The sequence below is a fragment of the Euprymna scolopes genome, chromosome 3 (genome assembly GCF_053919585.1).
Source record: "Euprymna scolopes isolate OS-2025 chromosome 3, ASM5391958v1, whole genome shotgun sequence".
Classification (NCBI taxonomy): Eukaryota; Metazoa; Mollusca; class Cephalopoda; order Sepiida; family Sepiolidae; genus Euprymna; species Euprymna scolopes.
The window spans coordinates 7,607,020-7,628,554 of record NC_136484.1 but is presented as its reverse complement, the minus strand read 5'-3'; positions in this window follow the sequence as shown (position 1 = coordinate 7,628,554).

Here is a 21,535-nt window from a genome sequence, read left to right as displayed (position 1 = left end):
GTCTGTACTGAAAGGGAGATGACTTATCACACTAATTCTTAAATACAGGGCATACTGATGGGGTTTCCATGTTGTTGGAAAACACTTCTCCGTAAGGCAGCGCTTAAAGAGTTTTGCAAGTATGGGGGCAAGTTCTGGTTGAAGCTTTTTTAACACTATAATTGGACTACCGTCAGGGCCAGTTGGTTTACTGGAATCAATGGTTCTTGATGAGCGTGACGACCTCACACACAGATATGTGTATGTTAGTTAGCGTGTTGTGTGTTATAGGAGGAAATACGGGGAGTTGATGTCTTTCGTCACCTGGGGTAGAATTTGCTGCAAAGTTCTTGGCAAATAGTTTGGCCTTGTCTGATGCCGACGAGATGATCCCTGGCCCATTGATAATGGTTGGGATCGAACGCACGCTCCTTTTCAGGATCCTATTTGCTATTTGCCAGAACTGGTGGGAACCAAGCCGCTGCTCAGCTACTTTGGATACTCATTCGCTTCCAATACAACTTCAGTAGCGATACATCTTGCACCTACTAGATTGTAAATACGTTACACCTCATATCCCAGTTTCCTTCAACGGAAGCTGTTCTTTTAATCTGTTCAGAGTATTTGCTAATATGAAAAGAGGTTTTCGATCTTACTCTTCCAGCCGTTTCTGCTGTTGAAATAGGCGCTTATACAATACAACTGTCGTATTTAGCGACCCACACACAGGGAATGATTTACAAATTCGACACGGTACGAAAGTACATGCAAAGCGGTTAATCCATCATGGAGATCGTGAATCTGATTTCCTCGTTTCTATCTTCTACCAAACATACAAAGCAAGAATTTGGGTTCCGTTTAAGTGTAACTGCATGCTTTGCCTGCACGATGCATAAACGAGTCTTACATAAACGAAAATATCATCAATATATACTGATATTGAAATTTTGATCGTAGTGTGTCAAGATCCAATTGTATCTATAGCAGACTTCACAATAAGAGGCACCACATTTAGCCAAATCCCAAACACACGTTTTTAAAATTATTGTTTCAATCAGTCATAATGTTTTGCCAGAATTGATACATTGACATCTTGTCGCAGCCAATCTTTTTATTTCAACGCGAACACATCTGCATTGGCAGAGAAGCAATGTAGAAAACCGTACAATTCGCTTGTAGTAAATCACCGGACGCACCTCCTACTTCTGCTCTTAGACGACCGCCATTAGGTGAATGATGGTAACAAATTTGGATTAATAATATTATTTATTGCTTTTGCATCTATTCTATGGATATAATGAATTTGTTATCATAAAAAGTTATATATGTGTAATTGTTATAGGTGTGGATCCTGAATTCTTACGATTGATATTTTTGTTCATTTTGTTAATTTGTTTATAAATAACATGATTGGGATATGCAATATTTACTAAGGTTTGTTTAATATTCGTGAATTCATGTTCTAAAATAGCTGATGTAATAAGTCAGCCCGGGTAAGTAAGTTTGTTATTAAAACAGTTTTGCCCCGATAGGGGCACTCATTGTAATCATTCAGGGTAGAAGATTACTGTAATTTTATAATTACTACAACAAATAAGTATTAGAATAGTAATAGGAATATACTGACCAAATTTCAGGTAAAATCTTGAACCTTAATTAAAGTTATGGAGAAAAATGTAATGTATCCAATACTTTTGCATGGCACTGTATATTATTTTTTTGTGTAAATAATGAGTAAAGTTAAGCACGGAGTTATTTTGAAAAGCTGATTATAAGATATTAATATCTTTTTCATTTTTAGTAAGTATTAAAATATCGTAAAAATTGCGTATGTACATGGGATTTTTTTATGAGGGTAACGTTTTATTTGTGTTACTTACTCATGTAGAAGTTGCAGAATATTTTACATAAAACATAGCCTTGCCAACATATTTTTTTTACAAAGATGCCACCATGATAATCATAAAACGGGATTTCTTTTGTACAGAGTAACAATAGCCTGCGTAAAGTATAAGAGTTAATTTTAAATAAGACCATTGGTTAGGATTATTATATATATATATATATATATATATATATATATATATATATATATATATACTTAAAAATATATATTTTGCTTTTTTTTACTGTGACATTAGTGATTAGATATTCAACATCTAAAGAAGCAATGATACCATTCCAACGGTCCTTGTTTCTAAGAGTCTGAATAAGTTTTTATGTAGATTCGATAGAAATAAACGAAGATAGCATTTAGTTTGTAATTTTAGATAATTGATAGGTGAGGGTTGTCATTTAAAAAAATATATAGCGTAAAGGAAAATTAGGTATGTGGATTTACATTATCCCATAAAAATTAGGAATGTGGATCCTGATTTGTAGCCAGCTATAATTCTGGGCAATCTTCCTTATGGCTGTCGGCATTATTTACGGATATTAGGTTATTTTGTTTTAAATTTAATTTGAGGTATGGTGGTTCTGATTATATTTTTTAAACTTGTGTTTATCATTTAAAATATCACACTTAATAATAATAATATTCAAATTTGTTAAGGATAACATGTTAATTTTCTGTGAATTTTATAATTGATTCCGATTGGTGTCGAATGTGTTGTGCGGCTTGGTTTAAATATGTCCTAAGTATAAAGAACCTTTATTTGTATTCCATTTTATATATTAGTCGAAGTCTACAACGACTATTTGCTTGTATACGTCCTGTAAAAAACGGTATGTATTTATAAATATATCACACTGGTTTAATCAACCATTTTAATATATTGTTATTATCAAATATGTCATAATTCTATAATATTGATTCAGGATAACGATAACTTTGTTAGATGAATTAGTTGGTATGGATATGCAGATTACACCTTATGATCTCATTAGTGCAAATATACCAAAATGTATAATTAAAAGCAGAATAATACAAAAATATTCTAATAAACTCAAGAACCAAATGGCAACACTTCCAGCAATATATCACAGATCGTTTTAATTATTAAGGCATATTAAATTATGACTAGTGATCACTTATGAAGAGAAATATACCGGAGAACTTCGCATTATGGTTTCGATAATAAAATGTCTTTATTGATTACCATTATATTTGCATGTTCATGTAAACCTCTCAATTCTCTTAACCTGTCTTTCTGCTTCTCTTCATTAATGTGTATGTATACAGAATGAGCCAAAATTGAGGCGAAGTAATAGAACATTTATCTAGAGCTAACGTATATATAGACACATACACACAAACACACACAGACACACAAACACACACACACACATATATATATATATATATATATATATATATATATATATACTTACAAGTATATGTAATAAGACAATTATATTAATCAACATTAAATGTTATTTATCAACGCAAGTGGTCAAATTCCTTTCCTTCTTGATTCACATAGCTTTAAAATCTGTTTCTTACACTCCGATACACATTACTGGTTTTGCCTTTCCGTAAGTACAAAATGTTTTATTTTATATGTATATTAGTTAATTTTTTTCCTGGGCGTTTTTTGTGTAAAAATTAAAACAAAAAAAACCCCCTTCTATCGATTTCTCATCTGTCACAAACCTGTTGCATCCTTAGTTGAACAGCTGATAAAAAGCAAGGATTAAAGAGAACATTGCCATAAAAAGTAGAGAATATCAAAACCAGATACCAAGCAAGTGCTTCTTGATCAATGTAAACTGTTGTGGAGAAAAGTTTACGCCTTAAATTCCGTATGCTATGATTATGAGTATGAAAATTTTAAATTTGTCTTCATAAGAAATATTTTTGTTATTGACTTTTTCAATAAATAGATCCTTATATTAATTTTAATTGTTGATGATGATTTTCCTTAATATGAGGTTAGCAATTTTTGCGTCGATGCTGATAAATTAGGCGTAATTAAACACGATTCATAATTTGACTGCTTCATGTGTCATAAAAGCAATTAGTTTTTATTTTGATAAATAAGGTACACTTTATTAACATTAGAAATTCAAAATTGGTATTTCTTTTAATAAATAAACACATACATTTAATCTTTACAAACTATTGGAGATTTGTGAAGATTTCCTAAAATATTAATCTGTTGAAATCATGTAATGCATTGTGATCGGTTAATTAGTGTGGAATTTCGATCACACTGTCCACTTCACCACTGGTGATTACGACAATCTGTCTGGGCGGCTTTTACGAGATGCACGTACAAAGCTTCAGTGTTATTTCTACAATTAAATCATAATTGCATCAAAATGATTTATAAGGTTATGTTGTCAGAATTAAAAGATAACATTCTTATATTGTAAGTGGAAAAATAAAACAAACAAGCTGCACCTGTATGCCCCTCTAGTGCTGAGATGACGTCACAAAAATAATGACGCGATGGTGAAGGTTAGAAATGTGAAGTTGCACCATATTTTCGCCAGGTTTCAGAAATATCTAATGGATGGGGCAAAATATATGGCGTACAAAAGTGTCAATTATTACAAATCGCTTACATATGTCACCAATTTTAAGCTCTTGGAGACGTCGAATCCAATGTAAAATGGACAAACGTTACAGTTTCACACCTCCAGATATGTATAAGTGTAGGCACCGCCAAAAATGGCCGCAAAATCAAGTTGTTGTTGTTTTTTAAAACGAAATTACATTTATTAAAATCAATTATTTCTGAGTAACTTTTTTTTCCAGAAAGATAAAACCCTGAATTTTATCATATAGAAAACAGAATAATGTAAAACTTTTTCTACTATTTTTAATTCAATTTTAAAGGTTAAATTTTCCCAAAAAGTTAACAATTGACATTTTTTGTCTTGCACAAAAAACGTACTTAAATATTTAAAAAAAAAGGGTTTTTGAAATAATTAATTAATTTATTTATTGTCTAACTAAGATTTATGATGATTTTCTAAGAGAATATGCAAAAATATTATAATATAAGTACCTGAATTTCAAATAATTCCACTTATTCATATAGGTAACCAGATATTTCGCGTTGACGTAGAGTTCAGATCGACTCTGTTTACGTTTTCGTTTGATAAAAAGCAAACTATGGAAGACCAAACAGGCCAAAAAAACTTATTTTTCAGTGACGAAAATTTCAATGTATTATTAACCTGAGGCTGGCCAGTACCAGATGGGTGACCATTTGTATGCGTTTGGTTTTTAATGTGTATGTCTGTGGGGGCCAGGCTCCCCAAAATGGGGGGTCAATTTAAAGCAGAATAAAAAAAAAATTATTTCAGCGCGTTTGGTCCACCGTAGTCGAAAGGCGGCAAACGTTTTCAAACGGGATCGAAAAAAATGATGCTATTTTTAACACAAAGGGCACAATATTTATTGAATTTTTTTTTTTTTGGTATCGATTATTCAAAGCATGCCCTGTTTAATAATGGTCATGCATTATTCGGCTCGCTTAAAAAAAATTGTTAATTTATTTATCAAAAATTTTCAAATAGCTTTTTTCGTATAAATATTATTTTTTTTTTTTTTTTTTACTTAACTTAAATTAATTATTTTACTTAACATATTCACCGAATTTCACACTTCAAAACCCAAAGGCGGGATAATTAAACACAATCGAAGTTCTGATATTCAGGTGTCAAAATAAGGTATGCAAACCATTTTTTTTTTGAATCTATAATTCTGTCCCTTACAACAACACAATATGTTGATTTCAGTTTCAGATGATTATTTTAAGCATATTTGTTCCCACTTCAAAACAAGGGGGGGTGTAAGCAAAAATATATATATATATAAATATCGTTTATGAAAAATAAGTACACTGTTATAAAGTTCATTCTTCTCCTAATAATCGCTGAAAATTTCGTATTGATCGGATAATTACCTGATTTTTGGTAGATTTTTAAAAAGACGGTCCGTCAAAAAGTACTGACCTGCCCCCTCCCCAGTTTTGGCGCTGCCTATATACGTGTATTAAGGACTACGGTAAACCACTATACACATATATATATATATATATATATATATATATATATATATATATATATATAAAACCTTAATGTATGTGTGTGTATGTGTCTGGTCACGAATAGGCTCCTATATGGTTGACTATTTTTAAAAACTGATTGCATATAATGATAGAAGACATATCGAGACACAGGAATGGGTATGTTTGATCTGGCAGAACAGTCGTTCAATAAAATTGGAGGGTCTGCGTTCGCGCCTGGTCAACAAAGTATTGAAATAAAAAAAAATAAATATGAAAAACACGTTTACAAGTGTTTTTGATATAGCTGTACATAATAATACTTTGATAAGTATGTTTAACTTTAATAGGGATGGTATAATAAAATTGTGGGGTTTGCGTTCGCGCCTGGCCTCCATAGAAATGAAATAGGCACACACTTTAATAAAGACTTTTCATATCTATCTGCGTAAGTATACCTAGATAATTATGTGTCAGTTTGAAGAAATATGGAATAACACAATTATGGAGTGTTCGTTCGCACCTGACATCCATAGAATGGAAATATACCACAAGATTTACAAGGTTTTTAAATATAGATCCACAGAATATTGTGATAAGTATTTCAGTGTGAACAGGTATGGTATAATAAATTATGAGGTGTATCTATTATATTTTTACTTTCATCATTTTTTTGCTTTGATTTTGATACTCCCAAATTTACAACCCTCTTTTTCATCACCTATCATACTTTCATATATCAGAGTCCATTTTCTGTAGGCTGTTTTTGAACCCAGTAAGCGATAGGTACTTTGCTAGTATATATATATATATATATATATATATATATATATATATATATATTAGTATATATATATATATACATATATATATATATATATATATATATATATATATATATATATATATATAATACGACAACAAAAATATGAAATGAAGACACAAAACTATATATTGGTAGATATAGAATGGATCATTTATTGAATAATGGAATACAGGCAACATTTCGGGGGTAGAAAAGACTCTTTATGCTAGGGCATTTCGAAGCCTAATGTGTCTCATCAGGTGAGAAGAGAAGGTGATACGAAGCATGTGGAAGACGCGGCGTCTAGCGTAACGTCCATTAGGGACGGAAAAGATTAAGAGGACTTATAAAATGTTGGGGGAAGCTTTATTGAATTCTAAATAAATAATGAGACATCTGTTATTTATAGTATGATATATAAGATTGTATATGTTCTTTAACCTAGTATTGGGATTAAGGGGTATAAGTATTATGGTTAAATAGGGTGTGTGTTGTTGTTTATTATTACTACTATTATTATAATTTTCATTACTATTATCTTTCGTACTATTATAATTCCCCTACTATTATTTGGTATATTTTACCACTCTCATAAGTAGTAATGGTTTCCTTACTCCTCCACTTTGCCATCAATATGTATACTTAACATTTTCCATCAAGTTAAACGCACTCATAGTCATTGCAACCGTAATCCTCGACCGCCTCCTTATAACCATACTCTCTATATCATAACAGAGGAAACTTATAAGTATATTGCCGCGTATTACCTTTCAGTTTTACAAACTTGCATCCCCCCCAAAAAAAATATTATAGGCGATTTTATAGCCGTCATTTGCTGTTTAGGTGGCACCAATCAAAATTACCTACTCAATAGAAAATAGACACCCCACATAACGTTAAAATAAATTACCACGCAGTAACAATGCACCCCCTATTTAACCATAATACATATACGCATTAATACAAATACAAGGTTAAAGGCCATATATAATCTTATATCTCATACTATATATAATAAGCTTCTCCTTATTTATTTAGAATTCAATAAAGCTTCCCCATACATTCTATTATTCCTCTTAATCTTTTTTCGTCCCTAATGAACCTTACGCTAGACGCCGCATCTTTCCCATGCTACCTAGCACATTCTCTACTCTTCTGATGAGAAGCATTAGGCTTCGAAATGCCCTGGCATAAAGAGTCCCTTCTACCCCAAAAATTTTGCCTGTATTCCATTATTCAATAAGTGATCCATTCTATATCTACCAATATATAGTTTTGTGTCTTCATTTAATACTTTTGTTGTCTTATTGTATAAGCTCCAGTAATTATTGTTGAGCTTGGCTTTATCCGGACAAATCTCCTTTTGTCCTTTTGTGGAACTGTACTTTCTCTATTTCTTTTCCATTAAGCTATATATATATATATATATATATATATATATATATATATATATATATATATATATATATATATATCAATTGTTGAGTAATATGAAAAAAGAGTCTCAAAAAGAATTTATGGGGGAAAATAATTTTTAGGGTATTTTTACCTTCTATTCAGCGCTATTATACCAGAAACTTCTGTATGAATTGATAACGGTGCTGTTTCACACCGTAAGACCTGTATATTTGAGTTGACGGCCGTGAGAAAATAATATATATTCAGAGATCAAGTTTTTTTTATAAATATGAGAAAAAGACACAAAAAGGGATCTTTTAGCACTATAACTCATCAGAAACGCGTACCAGATGTTTGTCAGGGTACCAACTACTGAAATTATATTAAGTACAATGGGCGACATATTTGGGCCAAGTTTCAGAACAATCAAATGGATCGATGAAACGGGAATTTCCTTAATATTTTAAACAAATTTTTACAATGCACATCAGTTTAATAAAATACAATTTCTGGCAAAAGTTCAAAGAAAACTAATGTACGGTATATCGGCAATCGATAAATCGGGATGGGAGACAATAATGAGTAATAATACATGCATTACCATAGTATTATGAATGGTACCAATAGGAGTATACATGTGAAATGGAAGTAATAAATGAAAAGTATTTTAAAAAACTATAATTTGCACATTTAAAATAGCGTTTGAATATATATATATATATATATATATATATATATATATATATATATATATATATATATATATATATATATATATATATATATATATGGCAATATTACTAATATAATGTTTTGCTTTTGATGAAGCAGTCGACATCGCCAATACTAAACTAATATGCAAGTGCTCATATAAAGCATACGCCTTGCAATATGTTTGTGCCGATAATAAATGTATCTATAGACACATATATTTAACAAACGTACGGACAAATACCCATGTTCAATTATACATTCACAAAAAATCTAATCTAATCGTTTTATTCTCGAACTATAAACTCTAAATCAGGGAATAAGCATTTTTTTGTAAAAAAATGTTATGACTAGATATTGATTGCCACTTTCTGAATTTTATTTACATTAAAACATAAAACACCTTTATATGAGTGCGTATTTTACCAGAGAAAATCTCCTGAGGGCAATCTTTTCAAACGTACGCCATTTTTTATAATATTCGTATTACTTTGTACAAATTATTAAGTCGTGTTAAAGGTCAGTTTTCTTTTAGCTTTATTTTCATGCAAATGTGAAATTATTGAAAGCTGTCTGCGAGTCAATTTCTTTTTGACACCGAATAGAATAAACAATTTTTTATAATTATATGTTTTTATCTTTAATAACTTTAACTATTTGTTCAGTAAAATAATTTATTGTGAGATATTGAGTCTGACTCATTTAAAATGTATAATCATGTTGATAAATATTATATTATGTTGCATTTCAATGGACAAAGACGTTTTTTTTATTTTATGAAAAATTGTTTACGTGTTTTATGCACGTATATTAACACTAAACTTCTGTATTTCACGGTGACATCCTGGTTATTTTCTGCAGTCATTAGTGGTATATGTTTTGTTTAAACAGCGTTCTCATGCTTAAATCTGCTAGTTTAAACATTTCGATCATCGGATATGCAATATTTGGATATATTTAATGCATGTTGTAGACAAGATATTTTGTGCAATGTTGTGACTTTGTTACATGATACATTAAAATAGTTAGAACAAATGAGAAAGAGAAACCTTCATCTGTTAATTCAATCTTTTATAAATAATTAATTACTGTAGTAGTTTTAAACAATGAATAGAATAATCTTAAAATAATTATTAATTATTACACATAACAACCCCTTGTAACGAATACAATGAAACTGTTATTATATTTGGAGGCACACATGAAATTGATAACGAATTTAATTCTTACAATCTGAGATGATGACATGCATCTAAAAACCACGTGTTACTTTGCATAGAATTTAATACGCAGAATGTGATGTTCGGCAAGATGTGTAAGAATATTATTTGAGATCAACTTACTAAACATCACCTATTTTTAAGATTGAATTGTAAATGCAATAATCAAATATATAAATGATTATGATACGGGAACGCATTTTTAAAATCAAGTCAAATATAATATTATATTCGTCCCTTGTAAGGACGTGTCTAAAATCCTATCCTTTGTATACACAGGGAAATAATAGATACAGTTCTCGCCACCTGTTAACGTATGTTTCGAGACATACCCTGTAAGTTATACTAGTAATCATTATACTACTTTAGAACATTGCATTTTGTAAACGTAAAACCAAACCATAATTACGGTTATCCTGACGCTCCGCACTTCTTTGTTTACCTTAGAAGTGACGACACACAAATCTTATAATACGGATTGCTACAATTGTAAAAAATAATTTGTTTTATGTTTCTTTCATTTTGAGCTCCTTTTTTCTCCCGTTTGTTTTTGTTTTTTTACAATTAATAAGCCAGTTTACAAGTAAAAAATTATTTGTTTTACTTGTATAGTTTTTTTAACAGGTGTTTTGCAGTTTAATTAACTGTTTTAACATAAGTAATGTGGCGACATTAACCAAGCAGAAGAACTGTTTATTATTTTACACCGCTTCTCACCAAATGTAAACAGGTAATTTTAAAGAATTTTCCGATGGTAGAAAGGAAGATAATTTTACGTTAAATTATTATAGAAAAGTGCTCCCCCATTTTTAAAACTAACATTTCGTTCATATCTTGGAAACTACTCGTTTGCCGTAATTTTAAACGTTATTTTCGTTTTAAGCGACCCCGAAAACCTTTAAGAGTTGTAAATTTAAAGGAATTAAAGTAATTCTTCATATTTACCTTTTTTTAATTGAATTGTTAGGTGAAAGTACAGAATAGTTACAATACACTCTCCCTTCCCAATGTTAAATAATAGGTTTCTAAATAACAGCGTTAAAAATAGCTCAGGTCGTAAAGTGCAGGACTGCAGGAGTACCTATAAAAGATAACGCCGGATCGGAAAAAGAGCTCAAAATGAAAATAAAATAAATTCTCCGCTCAAAATAAGAAATTGGAGAAAAAAAAAAGTTAAACGGGAGAAAAAAGGAGCTCAAAATGAAAGAAAAATAAAACAAATTATTTTTACAATTGTAGCCATCCGTATTATAAGATTTGTGTGACGTCACTTCCAAGGTAAACAAAGAAGTACGGAGCGTCAGGATAACCAATCAATTAATCTGTGTGTCTAGTTGCATCGCTAAAATAAAGACGATCATTATGACATAATACTTCAATAAATATCTGCAAAATCTTGTTTTTTAGTATTTTGGAATATCGAACGATTTAATCAGAAAATCAATAAAGCATGTTTAACCTGTTCTGTTCATTAGATAAAGTTTAATGAAAAGCATTGGACTTATAAACAAGAATAACGCTTTCACCAAATAAAACAATATATATTGAGAATAATTATTAAAATTCTATTGGTGAGAAATAAAAACAATCTGATCAGATGCAATCAAAATATTATATGCTTATTTAGAAGAATAAATCCGTTCTAGGCGACGTTTTCAAGTGAAATTATGAAATATATTTACTTTTACTTATATGTATTATTCATAGTCTATATGAGTATAGCTATGAACCCGTTGCTACGTTTTCTAATCCATTAAATAAATACTTATTTCATAAAAATGTTTGTGTAAACAAAAGTAAATAAAGGAAATTCAGTATATTGACATAAGTTTGTGCACCTAAAAATCTTTCAATAGAAATATTTCTTTTGTTATGAAATTGATATTTTAGCACAAGATTACATATATCCCCCCAAAATGTTACACATTGGAAATTAAATCATTTAAATGAAACAAAAATGATTTGGAAATGCAACGCAACACATTTAAGTTTACGGTATTTGCCTTGATTAAGCAAGAATAATCAATACACGCTTAATAACGATGATTATATGAAAATAATATTTTTATAAGTCTAGTAGAGAGTGAGAGAGTGTACTCGGAACTGATAAATCCACTTGTCATACAAGCCTACGTTAACATGAATGATCATAGCTTATATGAAATCAATTGTAAAACATTCCATCATCACAACCGTATCCAACACAATTACGAAGTTGATTTTATAGATAAAATATGGCGGTATGTGCTGTGCAAGATGCACATTTTAATTATTTTACAATGTTGAATATTGTCCCACCATGTGTATTGATATAGGTTTAAAATATTTAAGAAAAAAATTGAAAAACTGTCTTATTATTTTGATTCATTCAGAAACTGCTCAAGATATTTGAACAGCGCGAATAAAACACGGTAACGTACTATTAAATTATATCAAAGAGTAAATATTTATAAAGGAAAACTTTTTTTACAAGGAAGTCACCATTTATCAAGGCCCGGATGCCACTCGGGGATAAAGGTCATTGCGTGTACAGTAACCAATGGGATAGTATCGTAGTAATGGCTTGTAATGAAGATCTGAATAAGTGTCTTACTTAAGGGCGTGGTTCATCAGGATTTTTTTATTGGAGATTTGATAAAGTGTCTTACTTTGGGGGCGGTTCATCAGGAATTTGTTTATGTTGGACTTGAAGACATCCAAGTAGTAGTCAGGTGGGAAACAGGCAAACGGAAGAGAGTTCCACAGTGTGCACTTCTAAGAAAGAATCTTTGTTCATGGAATCTACGTTTTGATGTAGGCACATATAACGAGTTGGGAACATTACTGACAGTGGTTTTGGCTAGACGGGTGTTTTTCCGGAAGGATTAGCGAGGGGGGGGTCAGAGATTGGAGCTCAAACGAGCACTTGCCATGGAAATAACGATAAAAACGATAGGCTCGCAACGCCCCTTCTGTGGGAGAGAGGTTGTAGGGAAGAGAAAAGGGTATCCCCCTGTAGACTACGAAGTCTATTTTGTATTCTGCCTAGTCAGGATATGCGGTTTTTAGCAGCTCCTACCAAGATACGGCAGCAGTACTCCTTTCTTGGACGTACTTGGCTTTTATATAGATTGAGAATTAGATCAGGAGTGAGGTATCTACTGGAGTGATAGAACGATCTAACAATTTCTCCAGCGACCTTGACAACAGATTTGATGTACGTGTTCCATTTCAGATCAGGAGTAAAGGTCAATCCCAGAAGCTTGCCAAAATATGGAGCCTCGCCAACCGAAAGCCATTCATTTCAATTGATGCCAGGTGGGGATCACACCGTTGACGATGTAAAGATAGAAGCTTGGTTTAAGATGCATTAAAAGTAACACGCCATTTATTAAGGTAAGCAAAGCTCAACACTATCAAGGGGAGCAGAAAACAATAATATTAAATTACAGATCAGCCATAAAAGAATTTATAACTTTAGAATATAATCAGAACAATAAAGAAAATCATGGGGAAATTTAAGAAAAAACTTGTGACATCGCATTTCGACGCTGAATGCCTATTATTAGTTAAAGCGAACGAGCAGAATTATACAAAATTCGAATATAGAATAAAAATTGTGACGTTTAGAAATAAAATTGAAATCTAGAAATACAATAAAATGATGCATAATTATTAATAGTAGCTACAATATAAATGAAATCTTAACGGCAGTATATATGTAGGTGATATATAAAAAGATATAAAATAATTTTGATGATTTAAGAAGAGACAATAAACTAAGAAGGATAGAAGAGACAAAAGGAAGAACATAGAATGAGTAAATAAGGCGCAAGAAAATACATATATTGATATATATATAAAAAATGAAAATAAAACGATCTGAACGTGAAAAGGGGGATAAAAATGGCTAAAAATGGCTAAAATGGCTAAATATTGGTTCAAAAATAAAATAAAATATAAAAATTAAAATAAAACAACACAAGTTCAAGTGATTTTTTTTAGTTTAAAGTTCTAGACGCGGAATATGTTAATTTTTACATCTGCTAATTTCTTACTTGTTTAGTACAACATTTTTATGTTTTTTATCGCGCCAGACAGACTCATTCCAATATTTTCGTAGAACAAATCAAAGGTTATACAAAGACAAGAATAAAAGGCAATTTCATGCTGGTGCCATCATTTTCTGTTTAGTAAAATGTTAGCCAAGCACATGAAATATTTTATTGATGCCGATTGTAGGATAACACACTAGTAATTTATTGAATTTCATAAGAGAAACGGCAATATGTGAGGAACAGAGGTATAAAAAATAAAAACGGAAGAAATATTGCGTCATCTGAGATGTCAGTTACATGGAAAATAAAACGAAGCAGAAACACTTTCATTTATATCATGCGGGGTTACTCATTTAAAAATGATAGATCTCGTTAAATAATCGTTGGAAAATGAACTAGGCAACAGACACACACACACACACACACACACACACATATATATATATATATATATATATATATATATATATATATTAAGTTATAAAATGTATATGGCCATTAAGCTACACTGAATATTCCGCGTTTCATCCGCTCTAGGGTTCTTAGCTCTACCTACGTATTGAGCACTTTTGAAGTAAATCCTTTAAGTTTACGCATAAATCTATACTTTCGTATATTTATTTTATGTGAGTAAATTAAGTAGTTATATATATATATATATATATATATATATATATATATATATATATATATAATATAATATAAAGCTGAATGTATGTGTGTGTGTATCTGATCACGAATAGGCTCCTATATGGTTGACTATTTAAAAAACAAAAACTGATTACATATAATGATAGAAGATGTATCGAGACACAGGAATGGATATGTTTGATCTGGCAGAAAGGTTGTTCATTAAAATTGCGGGTTCTGCATTCGTGCCTGGTCCATAAAATATGGAAATAAAATAATTAAGAAATGAAAAAAAACGTTTACAAGTGTTTTTGATTTAGATGTGCATAAGAATACTTTGATGAGTATGTTTAACTTAAATAGGGATGGTATAATAAAATTGTGGAGTCTGCGTTCGCGACTGGCCTGCATGGAGTGGAAATAGGCACATAATTTAATAAAGATTTTTCATATCTATATGTGTAAGTATACTTTGATAATTATGTTTCAGTTTGAAGAAATATGGTATAATAAAATTATGGGGTGTTCGTTCGCACCTGACCTCCATAGAATTGAAAAATGTCACAAAGTGTTACAAGTTTATTCTAATATAGATCCGCAGAATATTGTGATAAGTGTTTCAGTGTGAACAGGTATGCTACAATAAATTATGACGTTTATCTATTTTAATTTTACTTTCATCATATTTTGCTTGGATTTTGATACCCCCAAAATCGAAGCTATCTCCTTACAACCCTTCCTTTTCATAACCTATCATACTTTCATAAATCCAAGTCCATTTTCTGTAGGCTGTTTTTGAACCCATTCAACGACGGGGACTTTTGCTAGTATATATATATATATATATATATATATATATATATATAAATATATATATACATATATATATATAAATATATATATATATATATATATATTAATGGCCTTCAATAAGTTACCAAACCTTTATGTATACTTTATTAAAATTGTCGTAGATACTTAAAAATATAGTATCTTACTGTTATACATCATATGAGATGACTGACCAATTCTTAGGGCATGAGGTTCAAATGAACAATTACTACATGTAATGGATTACACTCTACTACAACATGATGGTTACAGCTGGTGTATGTAAAAAATTAGAGTCTGGACGTTAAGACATTTGTAAAAACGATATGCTATAAACTTTTGATTTACACTTGGGAACTTCTAACAAAAATGGCTGGAATTCTTCAGATTGTTTTCGACCAGCTAGCTTAAAACGAGCATCAGTTTATAAGTTGCATATAGAGTCAGGAAAGGTATGTGGAGAGGTGTGATAAGAGTAAGGACATCTGGACACGAAAATTGATTGGCTAACTTAAGAATTTCATGGAAAAAACCGCTGTATGTATATTTTAGTTTGTAAGAACTGGGTAGATTCTCGAGGAACTAAAGATGATGGTGATTTTCGCGTTGTTGTCCAACAGATGTTTATTCTTTTCACAGACTATTTGATCGAGATAGTTCCAAATCCTCCCTATTTGCTATATGCCTGTCGAACTAATACAAGTTGTAACTTCTACTCTCATAGAAAATTTAAATGAATTATGTAGATAAATTATTAATTTTGTCCTGTTTTTATACATGAATAACAACACTAGAAGAATAAAGCTCAAATAAGTTTTAATATACTTTGATTAATTTCAATAATCAGTTCTAATTCTGGGCTTTATAAGTAAACCGAGGAAGTATCGCAATTCCATAAATCCCCGAACAAATTGAGAAGCACTCCATTTCTATGAGTATAAATATTAAAATAATCATAACTATTAACATTACAATAACTCCAAAAGATTTTTCAACCTGAACCGCATTCAAACCAAAGGGTCCGCGCTTGCAGATTTATATCAGCCAATTTAAATGTATCCTTCTCTGTAACATAATCACAAGTCAAATGCACACACACACATGTGTATATATATATATGTATATATATATAATTATAAATATATATATATAAATTTACACACATCCATATTTATATGTATATATATAAATTATATACACACGTATACATACATGAATCACAGGCATATATAGATATGTATATTCATATACAATCATATATATATATATATATGTGTGTGTTTTATAAACATGTGTATACCTATACACATATTTATATACACAGGAATATTATCTATCTATCTATGTATATATATATATAATACTTATGCACATATATATACGTTTATATACACTCATAAATATATATGTTTATATATTATATACTTATACACACATTCATATATATATATATATGCATACATTTATATAAACGGAGGCATACACACATATATATTTATAGGCAAATATAAATACACATATATATATATATTTAAACATACACACATATAAATATATATATATTTATATCCATATATGTATATATATACGCATATATATTTATTAATATATACACACATAAATATATTTATATGCACACATATCTATATATTAACATGTACTTGCAATTGTATGTATTAAGATATGGATATATATATATATATATATATATATGTATAAACACACACACATATATTTTATACACACACACATATATATAGATATATATATAAATACATGCAGATATACATATGTTATATAAAGATATATATTGATTCATATACACATAGTTTCATGCACACACACACATACATACATATATGTATATATATATATATATATATATGCACCCTTCATCAGACTATTCATTCACGTGAAATCCGATCCCACATTTTTAACAGAAGGAAATAAACTCTGAACAGAAGGAAATATTTCTTCGAAACCCGGGGATTAAGGACTCTCCACTGATTTAGTGTTTCCTGAGGTAATCTCATCAGCATCAGGCAAAGCCAAACTCTTTGCAACTAATTCCTCTCTTTACGACCAAGGCCGTCAACCCCTAATATTTCCTCCTGTATCCGAAAACACGCTATGCGATACATATATCTGGACGTGATGTTGCCAAGCTAAAGGAACACATTGATTTCAGTAAAGCAAGCAACCCTGACGGTATTCCAATAATAGTACTAAAAGAACTTCAACCAGAACTTGCCCATATACTTTAAACGTTGTCTGGAGAATTGCTTCCCATCATCCTGTATGACCTGTATTTAAGAATTCAAGCGATCGCTCATCCCCCTCTCAGTTCAGGCCAATATGTCGCCTGTGCGTCATGAGTAAGTTGCTGGAATATGTGTTAAATAGAGAAGTAATCAAGCATCTCATCTAAGCGAAAATAATCTTCTTAGTGACACAAAATATTATTTCTGTTCTGCTAGATCTACAGCAGATGTGCTTACAGTTATATCTCATGGATGGCACTTCACATATGAAAGGCCTTTGATAGGGTATGGCATGAAGGTTTACTTCACAAGATCTCTAGCTATGGTATAGCTGAAAGTGTCTTCTCAATTATTACATCATTTCTCTCTGAAAGGTTCATAAGTATAGTAGTTGATGGGCCAACAGCAGAAGCTCACAGTATTAATGCTGGAGTCCCACAGGGCTCCATCCTGGGCTCAACTCTTTTCCTGATCAACATTAATGATCTTCCAAATTGCATCCTGACGTCATTTGTAGGCATTTATGCTGATGCCACTACCATCTATGGTAGCATATCTGTCAGTAAACCACCAAGTTCTCTCCGATTCTCTCTCCTCTGATCTTGAGGACGTGGTACAATGGGGAAAGGAGTGGTTGGTTACTTTTAATGCATCTAAAAACCAAGCTTCCCTCTTTATATAATCAACGTGCTGATCCCCATCTGGCATCAGTTGAAATGAATGGCTCTCGTCTTGAGGAGGCCTAAAGTTTGTACAAGCTTCTGGGATTAACATTTATTCCTGATCTTAAATGGAACAGGTACATCAAATATGTGCCAAGACCGCTGGAAAAATGGTGGGATCCTTCTATTGATCCAGTAGATATCTCACTGCTGATGCAAATCTCTATCTATATGAGAGCCAGCTACGTCAAAGGATGGAATACTGTTGCCACATCTGGGCAGGAGCTGCAAGAAAGGACTTCGTAGCCTCGTAGGAGATATCATTTTCTCTTCCCTGAAACCTCTATCTCACAGGAGAGATGTTTCGAGTTTGTCTCTGCTGTATCGTTATTTTCATGGAAAGTGTTCGAGTGAGCTTCAGTCTATGGTATCCCTTCACCAAACTTTAACAAGAAACAATCGTCTAGCTGAAAACACTATCAATAATTCCCCCACTCGTTATCTGTGCCTAAACCTTAACGTAGATTCCATTAACAAAGCTTCTTTCTTAGAACTGCACGGCTGTGGACTTGTCTTCCGTTTTCCTGCTTTCCAGCTGAATAAAATATGTTTGCCTTCTAATCTAATGTAAACAAGTTCTTGATGAGCCGTCCCACTTGTTAACAAATTTATCGAATTTCCATTACTTACGATTACTATATTGTCCAATTTCTACTGTACACTATTTAACCTATATCCTCGAATGACATTTTAACCTTGATAACTGGTTATGCGTAGGAAAAAAATGTTTTTAACATTTTCAAAGTGTTTTCAAACATGTTTTATTAAGTACTTGCTCTTAAATATATATATATATATATATATATATATATATATATATATATATATATACTAGCTGGACGTCCGACGTGCTCGGTCTTACATTACGCTTAAACATAATATTGAATTCTCGCAGATTGCGTAGTATTTTTAATGAAGTTATCCTTTTTTGAATATTATATATCACGAGGCATAATTTCCCAGCTGGAATAATTCGAAAAAAAAAAAAAAAAAAAAAAAATAACGAAACAGACAGACAGACAGACGACGACGACGATGATGATGATGATGATGATGATAATAATAATAATAATAATAATAATAACCACAACAACAACAACAACAACAACAACAATAATAATAATAATAATAATAATAATAATAATAATAATAATAATAATAATAATAATAATAATAATAATAATAATAATAATAATAATAATAATAATAATAATAATAATAATAATAATAATGTAGTTTATATAATTCCGGTCGTGTTTTTTCATAATACCCGTCAACTGATATTTAGGCTTGTCGGCAAATGTCCTGGTGAATCGCTTCTCATGAATGTTTAGTTTTAGAATGTGCAAACACTTGAATTGATTGCAGCGGTTTTAAATAGTACCTCATCTTTTATCGTAAACTGAATTCATCAATTAGAAAAAATATCAAATAAAATAGTACACGCAGTATTTAACACATGGTCATTTGATCTGCAGTCGAATTCTCTACAACGGAGCTAAGTTTCCAGATCTCAACAACTCTGATTTTTTTTCTAAGAAATTGTTATCTTCCTTTTCCGGTGCAACCTAAAATTTTCCCTTATTAAAAGTCAGTTTTAATCTATAAAAAAGAAATCGTATTTTGCGGTTCGGATTGTTTTCTAACATATACAGACATATAAACAAGGAACTCGCACGCACAAAAACTGAATTCCATGTATTAGTAGAGATATATACACGTGTATATACATTTATATTTACACCTACATCAACCCACATGAATATATATATATATATATATATATATGCACGTATACACACACGTATATATGTACACACACATATATATATACATATATATGCATAAATATATATATGTATTATAGCTAACGTGTAAGCAGTGAACATATCATTCACTATCTTTTTCTGTTTTCTCGCTATGTATAAACGCATACATTATACACACACATATACGCATATATATATTTATATATATATATATATGTATATATATATATATATATATATATAATTATATATATATTATAGAAAAGCAGACAGTTTCACACGCATATTTAATGCAGCAATTTTATTTCTACCATTAAGCATGATAAATTCTATTTATTTGTCATAATAAAAGATATAAATGGCAAAGAACTAAAACCAATTTAATTGATGCGGAATATTTGATACCGACATTTCCTCGTAATGTCACACGTTATTTTATCATAACAAATTTTCTTACCTGAATTTTAGGACGTAAAACTTCTGCTTACAATATGGAGATAAGAAAAGCTTTTTCCTATTGTCAAACGTGAGAAAGAATCAGCGTCTATTTGCTTCCTAAGGATCGCCATGGATTCCGCGTTAAATTCGGAAAATTTGACAGTTCAGATGAGAATCGATAAAATTCTATTGAAACACATTTGTTTATAAGATTAATACGCGTTTTATTATTTTTCTCTTTATTTTTATTAATTTTTCACTTTTTCTGACTCTAGTCCTCCTCCAACGCACCTTTGTGTGATTAGTATCTGGGTGATATCTTGTGCCTATTAAAGAAGATAAAAATAAAGAAAGGAAAGGCTATAAATAAAACCATCATAACGAAAGCATCCATAATCTGTACATCCTTTCCTTCTTTTTTTTTCGGTAAATTTTACTTTAGTTGTTCTATGTTGTTTTTTTACTTAATTTCCCATTTTTATTGAAATGATACAAAAAAGTGTAAAACGTCATCCAGTACCGACATGCTATAAACATCATAATGCAGAAAAATATCTTTCACTTTTCATTTTTTTTTTTAGTTAGAGATAAAAAATGACTCTAGATACATCGAACGGATAATAAATTGAATATAACCTAAGTTTTTATACAACTATTAGCGATTAAGACTATTCTAACCGAATCCAATATATTTATACTGTATTTTTCTCATTGATCCAAGATCACATATTTATGTTCTTATAAACGATATAATGATCAATGGCGATATACATA